The 6,895-nt window shown below is 52.4% G+C and overlaps 1 pseudogene; it reads left to right on the forward strand.

Moving 5' to 3' along the window:
- The first annotated feature begins 548 nt into the window (after window positions 1–548).
- Window positions 549–6,671, forward strand: LOC128845208 (putative lipoyltransferase 2, mitochondrial; annotated as a pseudogene).
- Window positions 6,672–6,895: the final 224 nt, after the last annotated feature.

The raw sequence follows: 6,895 nt of genomic DNA on the forward strand, positions 1-6,895 counted from the left end.
AGGGCAACGAAAATGATCAGGGGGGCTGAGGCACATGACTTATGAGGAAGAGAACTGGGGTTGTTTAGTCTGCAGAAGAGAAGAGTGAGGGGGGATTTGATAGCCTTCAACTACCTGAAGTGGGGTTACAAGGAGGATGGAGTTGCAGGGGGGAGGTCTAGGTTGGATATTAGGAAGCATTATTTCACTAGGAGGGTGGTGAAGCACTGGAATGGGTTACCTAGGGAGGTGGTAGAATCTCCATCCTTAGAGGTTTTTAAGGCCCGTCTTGACAAAGCCCTGGCTGGGATGATTTAGTTGGTGTTGGTCCTGCTTTGAGCAGGGGGTTGGACTAGATGACCTCCTGAGGTCTCTTCCAATCCTAATCTTCTGTGATTCACAATAATCATTTGTAAGTTTAACTACAATGTAATTCTAGACTTGGTTTTGTTATTAAAATTCTTTAGCTCCATTTTGTACAAATGGGTTTGTTATTCTAAGGCTGCTCATGAGTGCTGGGGAGTTTTGCTCTGGTTTTATTATGGTAGGGTTACTCATCACAGGTTGGTATGTTCCTGGAGCGTGCTTGTGAATGCTGGGTAAGGGGAACACTGGAGTGTTGCTGTAGAGTTGTTGCTGTGAGATGAGCTGCTTGCAGTTTTGTTTTTGTTTAAGAAAAAACTCAAATATATTTTGCTGCCTTCTAAAAAAAACCAAAACATGAACTAAGCTATACTAAATGTCATGTGGGGAATATCCCCTCTCAGGCTGGGAAGCTCCTTTCCTTACTTCTGCCTGAAATGAAACCTACATTTCACGGGGCTTACAATTGCACAAGTCACAGGCCCTGCACTGTGCCAACAGCAGTCTGTGCTGCTAGCACGGTCATAACCTGACACATGTGCCATGCACCCACTAGTTGTGCCTGCTGGGATTGCTCTTAGGATTTGCTGGCCATTCTCTGTACTGTTCTAATGTGCAATGGAGCACAGAACAGGGGCTGTGCACTGTATAAGAATCTCCAGGGCAGCTCGCTCCCAGTAGGAGTTGTGGAACTTCATGACTTTTAAGACAGAGCTGGACAAATTTATGAGTGCAATTGTCTGACAGGGTTGCTTCTGATGGTAAGGGGCAGTGCTCACTTCCAGTTTATGTTTCCTTCATCAGGGTTTCAGCCAGCCACCTGTAGGGATCAAAAAGGGATTATTTTTCTCCCCCACCCAATGTATTCTGTTTTGGGTTTTTTTTATTGTTTTGTTTATTTGTTTTTGTCTCCTTCCTCTGAAGCACCAGAGATGGCCTGGGCTGGAAATGGACACTGGATAAGGAAGGCCAGGGCTCTGAGGTGGGCGGCACCAAGCACGCTCTCTCAGGTGCTATTCTTGCTCACATGCTCAGGGACTGATTGCCATACGTGGGATAGGGAAGGAATTTTTCCACAGGTCAGTCTGGCAGTGACCTTGGGGGGTTTTCACCTTCCTCTGCAGCGTGGAATGAGGGTCACTTGCCAAAGTTATAGCTGGGTCTATCTCACTGAATCATGTCCCTGCCATTGCAGGGGCCTCAGGCACTGATGCATCTTGGTCCCTTGTATTGTCTCCCTGTGGCACATAACAGTCTAGTCTCCAGTGGGCTGGAATACTTCGGTCTAATTTGGGTTGTTGGGTTAGTATACGCGTGCTGGGCGGTGTTGGTGGCCTGTGATATACAGGGGGGTCACACTAGATGATCTGATGGTCCCGTCTGGCCTTAATCTCTATGACTCTAACTCACCAGAGTCAGTTAAAAGGACATTACATGTAAACCACTGGAAAGCATCAATTCCACTTAAATTAAATAATAAGAGAGGTGATGCAATGGTGGGGAAAGCAAAGCTTCATCTGTTGATGGGTCACACACTTGGCATATAGGCATGGGGCTAAGAGCACAGAATGACCCACTACATTTTACCTAACTTCACCCCACCCCACCTCCTGCTCCCCCCACCTCCTGCTCCACCCCCAGACTCCCACCCCTGCCCTCCTTATGCATCAGATCCCTATTCTATGTGAAATCAACCTGTCACGGACTCACAGATCGTGCCCACTCTTGGCCCTGTGCGGTCCCTGGGAGGAACCCCCTTCAGTGTGCCAGCTCTTGTCGGGGGTCCACTCTCTCTCGGGGGTTAAGCCCCTCCACCTCCTGGAGCCGCACCTCTCAGAGCCTTAGCACACCTGTTTCTCGCCGTGGGCCCCCTCAGGGAGTCCACTCGCTCTGGACCCCCAGGGCCTCCACTCCCCAAAGGGAATAATGTAACCCTGTTCTCTAGACTGAAGTGACACTCAGCCAGTGTAAAACAAGTAGGTTTATTGAGCGTCTGAACATAGCACAGGAAACTCTTAGAGCCCTCGAGCCTGGCTTCCCTCAGCACAGCACATCCAAGTCTCCCCTGCATCCAGGTGGGCTCTGCCTGCTCTCCCTCTCCAGCCCAGAGCCCTCCTGGTTCCCAGATGGGCATCTGATATCACCACCCTCAAGCCCTGCCTCTGTCCATTGTCTTCTCTCCAGGTAAACAGGGTCGCTTGGGCCTCCTCTCCTCTCTTCCGTCCTCTGGCCCCCTCTGGCTGGAACCGGCTTGTTAGGTCACCGGGGGTCCTCTCTTTACAGCCCATTGTCCTCCCACTGGCCAGAACTGGCTGTGACTCCTGAGCTGGGCCTCTGGGTCACCAGGTCGCCAGTCGCTGGGGTATCCATTCTCCAGGCCATTGGCTGGTGTCCCAAGTTCCCTAGCTGGTCCTCTGTAACAACAAACTCCCTCTCCCATCACCTCGTTAAACCAGTAACACCCAGGGAAACTGAGTCCCGCCCCCTCTGCATGCAAACCATTGGAAAAACAAGAAAAAAACAAGACAATTCCCCCACTTCATCACACAACCCCAACGTTGATTCCCCATCCCACCCTATCCCCAGCTTCACCTAACCTCTACTCTCACCCTACCTTTCCTCTGTCCCCTACCGCATCCCACACCCCACCCCAACCCCTCACCCACCTGACCCAACTCACAGCCCATCCCAGCCTAACCTCAGCTCCACCCCCTGCCCCCTACCCCACCTCCGACTCCACCTCAGCGCCATCTCTGAACACTACTCCACCCTACCTTCCCCTGCTTCTGACCCCACCCCCAGATCCACCTGACCCTACCCCACCCTGCCTTCCACTACCCCATCTCTGATCCCTACCTCACCCTACCTTCCCCCGCCTCTGAGCTCTACCCCACCCTGCCTTCCACTACCCCACCTCTGAGCCCTACCTCACCCTGCCTTCCCCCCACCTCCACCCCAGTGCCATCTCTGACCCCTACCCCACCCTACCTTCCCCTACCCTACCTCTGACCCCTACCTCACCCTGCCTTCCCCCGCCTCTGAGCCCTACCCCACCCTGCTCTACCCCACTCCCAGCCCCGCCTCGAGTCGCCCCCCGCCCTGCGCTCCCCCAGGCAGCCAGGCAGGCATTCTGGCCGGCAGCGGCGGGGCGATGCGGGCCCGGCCGGCTGCCCTATGCGGAGTCGCTGGCGGTGCAGGAGCGCTGCGTGGGGCCGGGCGCGGCGGGCTGGCTGCTGCTCTCCGAGCCGGCGGGGCCCGTGTACACGCGCGGGCTGCGGGGCGGCCCCGACCCGGCGGGCGAGGAGCGGCGGCTGCGGGCGCTGGGCGCTGCTCACCTTCCACGGCCCGGGCCAGCTGCTGGCTTACCCGGTGCCGGACCCGCGGCGCCTCGGCCTCTGCCGCCGCCTGGGCCTGCCCGCCCCGCGCGCCCTGCCGCCGCCCTCCACCGGCGTGTGGCTGCGGGGCCGCCAGCTCTGCGCCGGGCCGGGATCCGGGGGGAGGCGGGGGGCTGGGAGAAGTGCGGGGTTCGGGGGGTCCCGGGGCAGGAAGGGAGTGGGGGGTCCCTGGGGAGGAGGCAAGAAGAGGGGTGGGGGGCAGGAGAGGGGTGGGGGAAGTGGGGGGTTCGGGGGGTCCCGGGGCAGGAAGGGAGTGAGGGGGGCTTGGGGTCGCTGGGGAGGAGGCAAGAAGAGGGGTGCAGGGGAAATGGGGGGCAGGAGAGAGGTGGGGGTTGGGTGATGTAGTTGGCTCCGGGTCCCTGGGGAGGATGCAGGAAGAGGAGTGGGGGCAAAATGGGGGGCAGGAGAGAGGTGGGGGTTGAGGTATGTGGGGGGCTCAGGGTCCCTGGGGAGGAGACAGGAAGAGGAGTGGGGGTAAAATGGGGGGCAGGAGAGAGGTGGGGGTTGGGGTATGTTGGGGGCTCAGGGTCCCTGGGGAGGAGACAGGAAGAGGGGTGCAGGGGAAATGGGGGTAGCAGTCGGGGGATGCAGGGGTTCAAGGGGTCCCTGAGGAAAAGGCAGGAGGTCATGGGGGGCAGCAGAGAGGTAGAGGATCAGGGGACAAGTGGAGACTTGGGGAGCTCCTGGGAAGTTGGCAGGAGATGGGGCTGAGCGGCCTTGAGTGAGTTAAGAGTAGTTTCAGGTTTTGCACCCGCCCAAGTGCCCCACCAGTGTTCGTGGTTTTATGATCACAAGCCCTGATGCTGCAATGAACCACACAGACTCCAGTGCGGCTCAGCACGGATGTAGGGATCCACCCATGGGGTTTTCAGTGCAGGATCAAGGCCATGCTTTTCTTCTTCGCCTGCTCTGCTCTAATGAGTCTTATTGGCATTGTTGTGTTGGTTGGGGTGTGATTTTTACTAAAGTAGATATGCCAGTAAAGCGGTAGTATGGACACAGTTATAACAGTGTTTATACTGGTATCGTTCATCCCGGTCAGGGAAATCCAATAAGCACTTCTATACCAATATAAATATGTCCACACTAGAGGTTTTTGACAGTATAGCTCCTAGCGTAGACCTGGTCTACCCTTAAAATTTTTGCCAGTGTAGCTATGTTATCAAGCATGGAAAAAATCACACCCCATAACTGACCTGGTGGTGTTGGCAAAAGCACAAGTGTAGATGCAGTTATACAAGCAAAACCATGCTTTTGCTGATATCGTTTATTTCATTTAGGGAACTGATATAAGTTATACCAGCAAATGCACTCTTCCTGGTATAAACGGCACCTCCACTAAGATAGTTTGCTGGTATAGTTACACTGGCAGATCCTTTTCTAGCAGAGACAAGGCCGTAGCGTAGCCTTTATTAAACTGCTTCTCCTTTCATGTGCTGCTGTGTGAAAGATCCATGGAAAATAGCAGGTAGAGTGTGACCTGATTATACATGGAGTGTGGCTAAAGGCAGTCCACATACTGAAATAATAGAGATCTCCCCCCGCACGCTAATCTCAATTCTAATAATCTTAGGGTTTACTTGTAAATCACTAGGAACTACATTTTTATGCCTCAGTCCTGGAAAGATTTCTGCACGTGTGTACCATTACTCACGTGTGTAATCTCATTGGATTACTCCTCTGACTAAAATTGTGCACATGTGTAAATCTTTCAGGACGTGGGCCTTAATAATTCCTGGAAATTTTCTGCTACTGAAAAGCTCTATGATTCTCTAAAAACAATGGTCACAGTACAGTAGTGTAGAATCCCAGCTCTCCTGTTGTGCAGTGCAAAGCGGGAAAATCAGGGATCTACTATGTATGACTGTGAACATGCACATCATGCTGTCCTTTGTCCTCATTCGCTACCAGAGCCAATCCGGCTAATAGGCAGGATTTGCCCGGTTAACAAGCCGATATTTACAAGAATTTCACTTCCTCATGAGGGACTGCACACCATGCCTGCATGTCTCTGCAATAACAATGATCCCAGTGCCCTGAGCTAGATTTGTATTATATTAGAGCCTGGGAACCCCAGTCACAAATACAGTGCAGACAGGCAGGTCTCTGCCCCCAAAGAACTTACACTTCAACTGTAAGATGAGATAACAGATGGTGGGGGAGTACAAGGAAACATTGAGACCGTATTGGTGAACGTGATAAGCTATGGTCTCAGCGCCCTCGCTGCTGATAAGCACCACAGCACTGGTGCCTCATCAGCTGGGCAACTTATGTGGTAAGGTGGATAGGAGTCTTAGTGTGAAGGGGATATTTAACCATTGGAACAACTTGCCAAGGGCTGTAGCGGATTGTCCTTCACTGGTAATTTTTAAATCAGGATTGGATGTTTTTCTGAAAGATCTGCTCTAGGGTTTATTTGGGGGAAGTTCTGTAGCTTGTGTTATACAAGTCAGGCTAGATGATCACGATGGTCCCTTCTGGCCTTGGGATCTGACATTTAAGATGGCTTTGGGGGAGGGGTGGTGTGTGGTACATAGCACTGAACGAGGTGACATGTATGTTTTGCTTTTCAGGTGTCCATTGTGGAAGGCATATAACCTCTCATGGGCTGGCGCTGAACTGCTGCACAGATCTTACGTGGTTTGATCACATTGTTCCTTGTGGACTCGAAGGGACGGGTGTCACCTCGCTGAGCGAAGAACTCCAGAGACATGTCACAGTTGATGAAATCACTGAGCCTTTTCTGGACGCTTTTGAAGAAGTGTTTCAGTGCTCCCTAACTTCCCATGAGGAATCGATCGGATAAAGGGCTCCGAGTGCCTCACTTACCTGTGGAAATGTGAATATTTCTTTGGTGCTTTCATGGTGTTACTAGAAATCCAGCTTGCTTGTTCCATCTTCCTATCAGCAATTAAATACGTGTAACAAACTGTACTCCTCGCATTTGAAACATATTTCTTGCTTTTGTAAAAATGAGCTGCTGTGTCTTTAAGTATACATGGGTCTTTAAAAAAAAACAACAACGAGGAGTACTTGTGGCACCTTAGAGACTAACAAATTTATTTGGGCATAAGCTTTCTTGGGCTAAAACCCACTTCATCAGATGCATGGAGTGGAAAATACAGTAGGCAGGTATATATACACAGTACATAAAAAGA

This window comes from Malaclemys terrapin, chromosome 11 (genome assembly GCF_027887155.1).
Source record: "Malaclemys terrapin pileata isolate rMalTer1 chromosome 11, rMalTer1.hap1, whole genome shotgun sequence".
In the NCBI taxonomy this organism is placed as follows: domain Eukaryota; kingdom Metazoa; phylum Chordata; order Testudines; family Emydidae; genus Malaclemys; species Malaclemys terrapin.